Source organism: Petaurus breviceps, unplaced genomic scaffold (assembly GCF_028583685.1).
Source record: "Petaurus breviceps papuanus isolate PSGF00001 unplaced genomic scaffold, PetGlider_PUasm1.0 138, whole genome shotgun sequence".
Classification (NCBI taxonomy): domain Eukaryota; kingdom Metazoa; phylum Chordata; class Mammalia; order Diprotodontia; family Petauridae; genus Petaurus; species Petaurus breviceps.
In genome coordinates, this window is record NW_027185694.1 from 24,841,903 (window position 1) to 24,856,038 (window position 14,136).

A 14,136-nucleotide genomic window follows, 5' to 3' on the forward strand; every position below is an offset into this window, starting at 1 on the left:
AGGGGTGGCTAGGTGGTGCAGTGAATAGAGCTCTGGCCCTGGAGTAGGGAGGACCTGGGTTCAGATCTGGCCTCAGACACTTAACACAGAAAAAATAAAAACTAGCCATGTGACCTTGGGCAAGTCACTTAACCCCAGTTGTTGCCCTGCCTTTCCCCCCCTCCAAAAAAGAAAAAGTAAAAAAAAAAAAGAATATTTATGTAAATCAGACTAACCTGGCCTGGGAAGACTGGCTAGGTGAGAATCACAGTTCTCTCAAACAATCCTCGTAATTCATTCAGGAAATACTATGAGGAAATCATCCAACATTCCATGCCAAGAAAAATTGGAATATAGTCACAATTTTATTGGTACTCTCCTATCTCCCTTTCTGAATCCCTCTCCTACCATTTTTATTGACTGCTAGGTGTCCAGCACCCTCATATTGCCCTTTAATTGTCCAAAGTTCCTTATTCCATACAAGCCTGCCCTTCAACAAGTCTACCTTCCAAATTCCCCTTCTTTTCCTACTTCTCCACCAGCCAGACCAAAAAAAACAAAAACAAAAGAAAAACACATTTTATGTCTTGAAAATTAGTTCTCTACAATAATCTAATTGTTTTATTTCAAACTAAGGGGTAGATGGCTGGTAAGTTAGCCCTTTAAAAGGTAACTATATTTTCAAAAGATGAGTTTGTTCACAAGATCGTTATTGGAGTCTGACAAAAGTGACTAACTCTAGCACCTCTAGGAACTAGGAAGTCTTTGTGTGTGGCAGGCCCAGAAAGCCCAGAGATGCCCCTAGGAATATTATGGCTCCCAGTCCAAAGGAACCTTGAAAAGGGATATCAGTTATCTTTACTTCCACCAGCCCTGCCCCATTCACAGGAATTGTATAGATACTTAGAATACAAAGTTGTTCACAGGAACCAGTATGTCCTTGAAAATTATTCCAGCTCTTTAGAACAGGTAAGGCACAAAGCAGATCAAGATTATATCCATCACATTTACTTCCTAAGTGATGGTGGTAAGCAACTTAACCTCTCTATACCTTAGTTTCTTTATCTGTAATATTTGGGCCCTAACTTCTGAGAGCAAATATCTAAATTGATGATATTTGGGAAGCTATTAAAAATGTCAATAATATGTTAGAAATCTGGAGAAAAGCTGTTCAAAATCATAGATTTGAAAGCATGAAAAAGAGAAGCTTAATCACCTTCAGAAATGTGAGCTATTAATATCATTATTATTATCACAGTTATCTTATTCTCATCTTCTTTTGATAAGGTTTAGATAGAAACAAGTTACCATTCTACTGTTTTTCTTTTATTGTTACAGTAGTGTTATTATCATCATGTTTCTCTTTCTTACCTTTTCCAACAGGATTCAGATAGAAATGGATCTCAGACAAGTCCCTATTCTGATCATATACTTTTTCATAGTTAATATTCTATGGATTGTTGAACATATGAATAAAATAACTTATTTTTGTAGTTGATGAAATGCACCTCATCCCATCTTTATGTGATTTTAATCTTCTCTGTGGGGTCCTCATATACTGAAAGCTTTTCATTCCATGCAGCTTGAAGATCATGAGTATTTGGTATGGTGAAATTTTCTAAAATTTTTGTTCTTAAAGTTTTAGGGGATCAGTAGGCAATTGTGAGTTTATTCTGTGATGATGGTCTGGTTCCAGTACCACTAACCGGGTTTTATAGGATATTTTGAAGTCTATATATGAAGCTTGGTGATTAGTCATCTTTTAGTTCATGAAAGATAGTGATCTTCTGTGGTATAATTCTAGCCACCAGATCACAGTCTGCTAGGTGTAGTAGATGCAAAGTTTTAACACCTTGAAGTAATGATTTACAGTTACTACAATTTCTTTGCATAATCTACATTGATCTAGAAATCTAGGCACCTTAAGGGATGATAACTTTTCCTGAATTGCCAACATAAATCCCTCTAGTTCTACAACTCTGTATGATAAACCATTTGTTTAACACTTGGTTATCAACATATTGTCAGCTGGATTCATGGACATGTTGCCCATGGAAGGTCTTTTGATTCCATTCTTGTATCTTAGCTATTTCATAGGCTCCATCCAGAGACAAACAGTTTTCATTTCATCTCATTTCAAAATAAATTTAATAAAATGTACCTGTTATTACTGTAGCAATATTAGAAGAATAATCCCTCACATATGAAAGGGTTACTTAGATTATCAACTACACTTGTTGACCACCCATCAGCATATTACTTCCTACACTATATCTTGTCATCCCAAACTCTATGTTGACCCAGGAGTGTATTTATATATTCTTTTATTCATAAATAGAATATAAACATTCATTAACAAAAATTTAAAATCTCTCAATTAATCAATTAAGCTGAGAGACCCAACTCAAGTTAAACAAAAAGTACTTATTAAATAAAAAGAGGTATATTTGTTACTCATATCTATGTTAAATTTCTTGATATCCCAGAATTAAATAAATTACTGAAAATACAATTTGTTAGCAAATTCTATGACAGAGAAGTGGATCATTTTAACATTTGAGTTGTGGGAAAAAAACAACAGCCAATCACTTTAAGCCCTCACTGCAAGAACAGTAGTAGTAATATCAGTTAGTAGTAGTAGTAGTAAGAATCTGAATTTAAAATAAGTTAAAATGTTATAACTTCAATATTTAAGACACCGAATTTAATTTGTGTGTACTTTCTCCAGTTTTGCAGGTCAAAATTCTCTATACCAGGGGTGGGGAACCTGCATCCTTGAGGCCACATGTGGTCTTCTAGGTCCTTGGGTGCAGCCTTTTGACTGAGTCCAAGTTTTACAAGACAAATCATTTTTATTAAGGGGATTTCTGTGAAGTTTGGATTCAGTCAAAGGGCTGCACTTGATGACCAAAGAGCCACACGTGTTCTTGAGGCCTCGGGTTCCCCACCCCTGCATCTATGCCTTAATGAACTGCTGTGTCCTCCCCATTTAATATGCTTAGAGAGATATAACAAACATATCTCCATTTTTATTAAATAAATACTACTTAATTAACTAGGGTGGGAGTTCTGAGTTTAAATGAGAGATGTTTAAATTCTATGAATTAAGAAGAGAATATATAAATAAAAACCTAGATCAACAAAGAATCTGGGGTGATAAGATAAAGCATGGGAACAAATAAAATAACAGGCTGAAAGATAACCAATTAAGTGGATTTGATAAAATGAGTAACCCTGTTTATGAGAGGGGTCATCCTTCTTATATTGCTACACTAATAACAGGTACATATTATTAAATTTGTTGAATGTTACATGAAAATGGCTCTTCTCTAGATGGAGCCTATGAAATAGCTAAGATACAAGAACAGAATCAAAAGACCTGATAATGAGCCTCTCCCCAGTTTTGATGAACTGATTTTCTTTTACTTTTAAAAAAAAAATTGTTACAAAGGAAAATTCACTGGGTAGGGAAAGAATATCAGAAATTAAGTTAATATAAAAACAAATCAAATAAAAATTATAAACACAAAGAAAAAACATTCTAATAAAAAAATAGGTATCATTATCCTCAGCCCAAAAGTCTAAATACCAAACCTTAATACCTTGCTAATATGGCAAACAACTAAAAAAAAAATGAAGAAAATGTGTCAGAGAAAAGGATTCAAAGCACATTTTTTTCCTCAATTGTGGAATTTCCAAGTCTGTTACAATCCTATCTGCTTGCTTGAGATAGTTCTTCCCTTAAAATAACTTATGCAGTTACTATAGAGATTACTTTATATAGTAGTAGCTTTAAAGACATATGATAACCTGGCGCAGACATTCAAACGGAAAACTGAAAAACATCATGCAGTAAATAGATTATCAATGGGTATACAATTTCTTTACCTTTCTATCTCTAAAAAAAAAATCTGAGCAGTTCATCTAAATTCTCATATCTTGACCATAAACAAAAGTCAGAAGTCAGCACAGGACACACTGACAGCCTAATTTTTCTAACTATTTCACAGAGTTATAATGGCAAAAAGGATGTTTCTGTGTATAGATGAAGTTTCTCTAAAACCAATACAGGATTTTAAAGGAATGCTCCCTATTGCTGTTCAGTTAATGATGTAAAGCATATCATATAGGAGAAAGATTCCATGAAGTACAAATTGAAGATTCCAAACAGGCCCCAGACTTAATTTTAGCTTCTTTGGGGATAACAATATTCAACATTTGGACTAGTCCACATAATTGAGGTTCATGAGCAAATCAAATCTGGATGAGTGAGGCTGCGTCTCACTGTAAGAATAATTGAATTAAAACAAACTGCTTTCTAGAACATGGGGGGCTGGGAAGAGAATTAGATGAACTATAAATTAAAACAGAGGATATGAATACCATGCAAACTCTAGTGTTAGGGTTAACGTGAATCTGGAAACAGTTTAGTGAAAACCTGGTGTGGCTAGAGGCCAGCTCCAAGCTTAGTTGCTCTGGGCTAATCGCTTCCTTCAGGCAAGCTACTCTAGCGCACTAATAGGTTTTAATAAAAACTTCCAATTGGGCCAGTAAACCCCTCATTAAGCTGTTTTTAAAGCATGAATTTAAGAGCAGCAAGGGTAAAAGGTCGCAAGGAGTATTTAATTCACAACGGCTGGCAAGAGGTGCTGTTGTGATTGAAAACACCAGAGTTCAAGTGTCCAGGGCCATATAAACATCCGATTCTGTCACTAGACCTAGTTAAGTGACAGTTTGAAAAATAGATTTAATAAGGCATAAGGAAAAGTTTCCCACTCTACATGAGAAATAGAAACACAAGATTGTAACATTAGTTAAAAAACAAAAATGGTCAGTATCCACTTAAACATAATTCCCTTAACTGTCAATATCTTGCCTAAAATAGTTTTCAAAGATGGTCTACAACTCTTACACCATAAATGTCATGGACATAAAATTTCTACTTTTATTGAATCAAAGCAAATTACAACTGCATCCTAAATTACATATTATCTTGTTTGTTTTTTTGTTACATTCTTTTTTCTAGTTGAAAACCCTCTCTCTAATTATTATTGGTAAGAGTTTTGTAATCAATCTTAGGCAGCAACTACCACCGTGTATCACTTTTCTTAAACATACCAAGGTCTATTATATTCTCCTTATTACTATTAGAGACATTTCTAAGCTCTATGTCCCAAATGCTTTTTTTTAAATGAAAACACACAGGCATACCATAACTCAATTTAGACCCTGAAATAGCACTCTTGTTTTCCTGCTACCTTTACTCTTTTCCTGAAATTTGTCCTTATTTTAGAGATCTGTATGGCAACACTTGTTGCTAACAGGCTCAGCCCCAAAATAGAGGGTGTGCCTGGCTCCTAACATCAGCACTTTAAAATTATGAGCCTATCATATTCATATTAGTCTCTCCACTATACAATTCAATATTGCTATATAAATGATTCATTATTTCTTTAAAGAGTACTGGATTTGGTGTTAGAGGACCTGAGTTCAAATCTCAATTCTACAATTTACAACCCTTGTGACAGTAATTATGTAAGTCTCTAGGTTTTTCTGTTGCTTCATCTGTTAAATTAAGGGAAAGAATTTGAAAAACTCTGAGGTCCCAGTCATTTCTAACTATAATCCTAATATTCTGTGCATCTCAGTTCTTAAGAACTATAGACTATTTTCATCCCAGTTGTGAGCATATCAAAAAACTAAAATTTCTTTTTCTAGTCAAGGGAATGTCATCATTTTTAGTATCAATGCTATTTTAGAATACTGCTCTGAAATGTCTCAACCACTTTCTTAGTATAAGTCCACATAATCTCAAGACTTCAATTACTATATTTTCAATTATTTTGATTACACCCTAACAGGTGTCCCTGCTTCCAGTCTCTCTCCAACTATAACCCACCCTATATGCTACTGTTAGGGTACTTTTTTAATAGATACTTAGAAGAAAGTTGAACACAGTCTGCTACATGGCCTGGACTCAGTAGTGAAATATTTAAGATGAAGAGCTAGGATCCCATAGCATTCATTCTATAGGAAGAGTCAAATCAGGAAGGATGGGAAGGCTCTCAAGAATAAAATTCCAATTTAAAAAACTGCAATAAGGAAGAAAATGGGAGCTATCTAAAGAAAAAGGATCAAACTCTAAAAGTTCTCAATAGACTAGGACAATGGGTCAAATTTAATGACATGAAATGTAACTGGATTCAAAGAACTATAACTGCACAAGTGATGGAGACATGGATAGTTCATATGAAGTATTTTCATATAAAAGAGACTTGAGAATTTTAGTGGACTGCATACTCAATATGTCTACAGTGTTACACAGTGGCCAAAAAAACTAATGCAATCTTAGAAAGAATTAAAAGAAGGATAATACTCACAATGAAGTAACTATATAGTCCTGTCCTACTTTATACATTCAGACCAAATCTGGAATGCTAGTTTTGGCTTTAGGCAACATATTTTAAGAAGGGTAGAAATGAGCTAGAGCATTTCAAAGAAAAGCAACTAATACAGTGAGAAAGATGAAACCATATCATACAAAGATCAATTAAACAAACAGAGCTTTAGCTGAGAGAAGAGATATTATCAAGTGCCTTTAAGTACTTAAAGGGTTGGCTTATCTATTTAGAATAAATCTAATCTGGCTCCAGATGGTAGAACGAGGAATAAGAGGTATATGATATGGAGACAAATTTTGGCTCAATAAAAGGTAAGACTTCCTAATAATTATAGTTTCCAAAGTAGATTGGACTAGAAGAAGGTAGTAGAGGCTTCCCAGCAATGGAGGTCTCCAAGTTAGACGCTTGGTGACCAAATTTCAGTAATGGTAGAGATGGAAATCTTGCTCAAGTACAGACTGGATCAAATGACCTCTTGTGTCCCTTTCAACTCTGAGAGTCTATGACTAAATGAAATCAGTCAACTTTGGCAATATCCACAAATAGGTTGAAATAATATTAATGCTAAACCTACCTCAGTCCTCTGAAGTCAGGCATCAGATCATTGCTACTGCCCCTAGCCCTTTATAACCTAGCTCCATCCCACCTTTCCAGTCTTCTTACACCTTACTCCCTGACATATACCCTGCAAACCAGTGGCAATGGCCTTCTGGCTGCTCCATAAACGAGACATTCCATCTTTCAGATTCAGGTATTCTCTCTGGCTATCCCCCATGCCTGGAATGCTCTCCCTCCTCAACTCTGCCTAATGACTTTCTTATCTTCCTTTAAGTCCCAACTAAAATCCCACCTTCTACAGGTAGCCTTCCCCAACTCTTCTTAATTCCAGTATCTTCCTTTCCCCCCTCCCTATAAATTCCAGTGCCTTCCCTCTTGCTTTGCATATATTTGCATGTTCCTTCATCTGTTAAATTAGGGGAGAGAATTTGAAAAACTCTGAGGTCCCAGTCATTTCTAACTATAATCATAATAATCTGTGCATCTCAGTTCTTAAGAACTATAGACTATTTTCATCCCAGTTGTGAGCATAACAAAAAACTAAAATTTCTTTTTCTAGTCAAGGGAATGTCATCATTTTTAATATCAATGCTATTTTAGAATACTGCTCTGAAATGTCTCAACCACTTTCTTAGTATAAGTCCACATAATCTCAAGATTTCAATTACTGTATTTTTAACTATTTTGATTACTCCCTGCTTCCAGTCTCTCTCCAACTATAACCCATCCTATATGCTATAAACTTCTTGAAGGCAGGGCCCATCTTTTGCCTCTTTTTGTATGCCCAGCACTTAGCACACTTAATAAATGATTGATTGATACAGAAGATCTTCAAGAATCCATACTTTTTTAGAAACATTTGAAGGGTTTTAAATGTAGCATTTAATATGATTCAGCATTCAATAAAGGACTATGATAGCTTTTCACATGTTCTAATTTTACCAGCATAAAGCAAGGATTTACTTTACAAAATACTGCTCCATTTCTTTGGAGAAACCAGTAAAAATAATTCCAAAAGCTTTGTGGCATGCAACCCCTACACTTAAATTTCATAACTCACTGTCTTGAATGAGAAGAATTTTTAGTAGCTTTCACCTAAGCAAAGGTATTACCAGCTGATCTCATTTGGCCTAATGGCTTGCTGTTGTTGCTACCCTTTGTTAGCCCTTTACTGTCTTTTAAAATTCACCCAAACAGCATGCAGTTCTCAGAATGCTACCAAACGCATCCTCACAAATATCCAAAAGCACACTTCCTGCAGAGGTACAGGAAACAGTCAGCATTTACAAAGCTTACTTGATGAATTATTTTTTAACATTGTTCTTTGAAGTAAATGTTACCAAACTGTAACTGCTTTCAAAGTCCAGCGATATTCAATGCAACTTCTTCAAAAACAGAAAAGGATGGCCGTATTGTTGTTTCAGCTATATTATAACAAAAATATTGTGGTTTTCCTGTGTTCTGACAAAGTCACTTCGAATTTACATTTCATTCATCTTATTCAGCAACAGCATTTTATCTAAAAACAGGACTAAAGGAATCCTACTGCGAACAAAGAATTTGAAGAACAGTGGCAGGTTACTTACTGATTCAGGAGATAAAAGGAGATATATCACAACCTACTCAGTCTGAGAAGAACAGTGGTCATTTAAGAAAAATGGACTAATTATACTATAACTTCCAGTGTCCAGGCAAAAATTTTAACCATATTAAGAAAAGGATAAAGTGGTACTTCCCATGACACCTGAAATCTTGGGCTATAGCTCATACTCTACCATTGATTCGCTTATAGGAACTTAGGGAAAACTCCCTTGACATCCCTACTGTTTCTACATGTTTAAAATGAAAGGCACAACTACCTCTAGTTTGTTCACTATAATTCTGGACAATCAAATGAGAATAAAAAAAATTAAATATGTTGAGTTTCTTAGGGGACAGACATCATACAAATAAAAGCTCTTAACTATTGTGTTATGAACTTGTTAAAATGAAATTAGATACTGCCATAACCATATCTTCAGACCAGTTAAAAATGAAAGTTCTCTCTCTGACAATTTAGTCCATCCCAACTTTTAACTGTCTACCTCAGGGCAACTTTTTTCCACAAAGACAGTTCTTCCTTCTACATTTAAAGCTTAAAGCATTAACTTGAATGTCTTACTCAGCACACCAATTTATTTTCCTCAAAGCCTGCATGGTGAAGATGTGAATCACTGAATATAATGTTATGGGGGAAAAAATGTGGTAAGAACAAAATTATCTCCACTAGGGAACTTAGGGAAATATGTAGCATTGTGGTGCTGTGACAACATTCAAGAAGAGGCATGACCAACTGCTTTGCTGATACACCCTGAGAACCATAAGACTTTTCCATTTGACTTGCAACTGAAACCTTCCATAGGTGTCTCCCCAATTAAAACGTGAGCTCCCTGAGAACATCTGTCTAATTTTCAACCTGTCTCCCAAGTGTTTAGCATGGTATTTTGTACACAGTAAGCACTTACTTAATAAATGCTTCATCCATTCAGTTATCCTGAAGACTAAGTTTTACAGTTAACCTTGAAAAATAAATAAGTAATTAAATAGCAAATCAACTTTTTATGGGACTGTATTCTTACACACATTCTCCTCTCAACCATCCTGTGAGGAAGGTAGAACAGATTTCACCATTTTACTATTGAGGAAATCGAGGCTTGAAACTAGTGAAGTGACTTCCCTAAGCTGTGAAGTGGAAGAGCTGGGACTTGGAACTAGGTCTTCAGACTCAGTATCTAGTGCTACACCACATTAACTCCATTGAGCACCTAACAAATAAAATAAAGCATGGTTATAGAATTATTTTTTTTTAAAAAGTAAGACTTCATGTTTTCTAGCTACATTGATTTCATTTTCCTGGAAACATTTATGAGTTACTCCTTATCACATTTCAGTCCACTGAATCAGCTTTGACTCTTAAAGAGATTCCACAACCATCAGACTGACCAGCCAATACTAAAAGTCAATTTTTAACTCACATAAGAGAAGCCTTTAGAGGTGTGTGGGAGGTAGAGGGAGTGGGAAGCAGACGCAACAAAAGAAGTATATAACCAGGGTAGCTATGAACCTCAGGTACTATGTTCTTAGAGCCACAGAAGGAAGAAGTATGCATTTCACCAACAGCCTTAAGGAAAAACACACTTTGTCTCTCTGGCACCCCCTGTTTCATCAGCTCTATTATTGTACAATAACAACAATCTGAGGTCCAGCACCTCCTTTACTCCAAGGCAACTTACAACTCCATTTCAACAGTAGTCTATTGAGTTAGCACTTCCAAACTAGAACATTTCATACCACACAGCAAGAGAGGGAGAGGTAGAGAGGAGGAGAGAGACAGAGACAAAGAGAGAGAGAGACAGAGAGAGACAACAAGAGAGACAGAGAGAGACAGAGAAAGACAGAGAGAGAGAGAGAGAGGGAGGGAGGGGGAGGGAGGGGGAGAAGAGAACCAATGCATTAAAACTAAGGAAATGGATCAACATCACACCAGAACAGTCTTAAGTACTCCACACATTGGGGCAGTAACAAAGTAAGTGAAAGCCATGCGATTTATAGAAAAAGAAAAATTTGTTTCCCACCTCAGAAATCACAGGCAAAAAGATACTAGAAATTGGAAAACAAGTTCATGCAAAGGTATGAGGTATAGATACTTCCATTAGATTCCAGAAAACAATGCAGCATAGGTATACTAGGTAGAAGAGGCAGTCTGCCACAAGAGAGCCTAAATTCCACAGAAAAGCATTTTGGAAAACCACAACACAAAACTGCATTTATTTACAACAGACAAATAAATTCTTTATATGTTCCAAATCTATCTATCACCTACTATCATCTAGCCTTTATTTCTCCCTTGAGTCCACAAGAGGTTTCACAGTCACTGAATGTTTTCTCCCTCCCAAGGCAGACAGCTATGTATGCTAGGAAGACTAACTAGACTGCAGAACAGAAAGCAATTGCCTAACACTTTGCTGAAATTTAAGAATAACATCTAAAACATTAATGCCACTGCTTTGCCTCATTTATAACAATAATAATAATAACATTAGCTAACATTTATGTAGTTCTTACTGTGTGCCAGACACGATGCTAAGTGCTTTATAAACTATCATCTCATTTGAACCTCACAACAACCCTGGAAGGTAGGTGCTACTATTATCCTCATTTTACAGATGGGGAAACTGAGGCAAAGAGAAGGAAAATGGTTTCCCCAGGGTCACACAGCTAGTAAGTGTCTGAGGAGAAATTTGCACTCAGGTCTTTCTGACTCTAGGCTTGGCTCTCTATCCACTGTATCACTAGCTATACACAAATACTGAGCTAGTTGTATCAAATCCCCAGAACTCTGTAGAGTCTCATGAATCATGTTTCAAAGTACATGAGAAGTAGTAATTTTCCTTCTGGTTTCATAAATAATCACTGAATATTTTAATTATTCAGCTTAAAGGAATATAAAATCCTTCACAATGTTTCTACCCCAATTCCTCAGAATGACATAGAGGTAACCCCAGCAAATGCTACACCAACAAATAACTATTTCTGATAGATTCCACTATGATGGAAAGGCTTTGAGTCTGAAAAGCCTTTGGTGACTGACTATGGAAAGTGTCTGAGGACCAGTGTAAATAAGTAGAAAGGGGTTTAGTTGCCACTAAATGGGTTAGTAGGTAATCAATCATTTTGCTATGACAATCCATAAAACTAAGAAAGGTAAAAAACAGTCCCCAGATCTGTATGATCCCTTTTTGCTTATATAGTATCCATATTAGAGGGGCAGGAGAGAAAGCAGTGACCACTAAAAAGCATGCAGTTTATGGGCCATCTCTAAGGGACAGGACCTACGTGTGTAACAGAATAGTGGTGACAAATTCAAATAGAAATAGGGGCCACTAAGCTATACAAAAGGATCCTTGTGGGTCAAATACTGACTTAGAAAAAGCACATGTTACCATTATCTATATTTTAATGTATTCTTACTTACTTTGTTAAATATTTCCCAATTACATTTTAATCTGGTTATGGCTTCCCTCAAGAATTTTGTTAGGCTGCTTGCAGCAGGAAATCCACAAGTTAGACACTTCCAAGAGGTACTCCATGGATGATGAAACTCCCTCTAAAAACTTATATTTGGAGCTCAGAGAAGTTAAATGATTTGTCCAGGATCACAAAGTTGGTATGTATGAGAGGCAGAACTTGAACCCAGGACTTCTTGTTTTAGCTCTCTATACACTATACCAGTGACTTGTACTCTACATACAAATCATAAAAAAGTAGTAGGCTTGGATTCAAGAAGACTTGGCTTCACATCCTGTCTGTGTGACCCTGGAAAAATCACAATTTGTGTGCCTGTGTTAATTCCCTTGGATTTATCTAATAAGACAAAGGGTTTAGTGGAGGGAATTCCCACATAGGAGCTTCCCCATGCTGATGAAATCACAGATCTTTCTTATATTTGGATGCTCTAAATGTGAGATATTGGTGCAATGACATTCTAAAATTAATATTGACATTCTCCCCGTAGATTAAGTTTCAAATAAATAGAAGGATGAATCACAGGTTTTTCTTGGAGAACAAACAAAAGAGCTGGCAGAGTCAATTTTGCCTTGTGCCTAAAGACAAAAAGGATGATCATTTAATGAGACACTTGGTCTTATTACCTCTGCAGTGTTCATAAAGTGTTTTGTAAATATTAAGAGTCCTGTATAAATGTTCCTCTTCCTAAATAAGAGGTCAGAATATCAGCAGCTATTACAAATATCGTTAAATGGGTGAAGAAATATAGTTAGGGTTGTGGGAAAGGAAGTCCCTCTCCAACCACCAAAGTTTAAATTGTTCTAGAGTAACTTTGATAATAACTCCAAAATAACCCTGATTTTAATCATGTTTTCAAAGATAGAAAATTGCACCTCAGGCAGACACTTAGTTGCATATAACAAATGCTTAAGGAGTAGGAAGGCATGTGACTATTAAACTCATTCCAAAACTAAACTAAACCAAATCACAGAATCAAGGAACCACAGAGAGGGAAGGAAACCTAGAGGTCATTTAAGCTAACCCATTCCTTGGAATAAGAATCCCATCGAACACATGCATGATTTGTATTCTAGCCTTTTCTTGAAGACTACTGGTGAAAGGGATTCTACTATCATCTACATCTTGGCCTATAAATATTTTTAACAGAAATTTTGCATTGGAATTTTTATCTTAAATAAGAAATGGGAAAAAATAGGGCCATGGGGAGTACCTTTTTCTAATTGTCTAAAATGACCACTGAATTTAAGAATTCCCTGAACTACTGTAGATTCTATGCTGTATGCTTGGCCTGAAAGAGTTAATAGTATATCCAAGGTGCCTCAGGCACTAGAAGAATTAGACTCATAAATATTAAACAACCACTACCATAATATTATTAAATCTAATACTCCTTTCAGAAAGGAGAAGTGTATAGCAGGGATTGTGCAATAAAATCCACCAATATTACTAGGAACCTGCTCGTCCATCTGTCCCCTCAATATTCCTCCCCCCCCCCCAAGGCAGACAGCTATGTATACCAGGAAAACTAACAAGACGATGTAGAATAGAAATCCCACAGCAAAAGATGTAATTGATCCAAAAAAACACTAAGCTTTCCCTTTATCTCCCTATGACCCCCAAGAAGAAAGTGAAATTCTTAACTGAGGTAGGCATTTCTATGGAATGATTCCTTCCTCCAGTATCTTAGAGGCCTAATAATTTTCAAACATGCACAAGAACATAAATGTTTCTTGGTCTTCCAAGACCAAGACCAAATAGTGTTCCATCTGAATTTGCATCATTAACAGAAGGCATAAACACCCTTTATAACAGTTATGCACAGTTCTCCTTTCTTCCAGCTTGACTTCTCAGGATCTACCTGGATATACCTACATGCTCTCTGAGTCAGTCCTATGTTTACTCAGATCACATAAATGTCTTTTATTAAACAAAGTAAATTTAAAAGTAGGTTAAAAAAAAACACAGATTTTACTCAACTGTGTTAAATACAGCATCAAGCTACCCTTGACCCAATCTACTTGGGACTTGAATGCCCCATGCAAATTTCAGTTTTATGATGAGAATTGCATGAGGCTTAAGTATGCTGTAGAAAACTCACCAAGGTGTGTAAAGATGAGATGTGCCTTTGTGA

General features: G+C 35.9%; 1 protein-coding gene across 2 annotated transcripts in view; it reads right to left on the reverse strand.

Annotated features, from left to right (window-relative positions):
- Positions 1 to 14,136, reverse strand: part of LOC138177415 (lipase maturation factor 1-like) — a 618,163-nt gene that overhangs the window by 121,413 nt on the left and 482,614 nt on the right. The window lies entirely within an intron of this gene.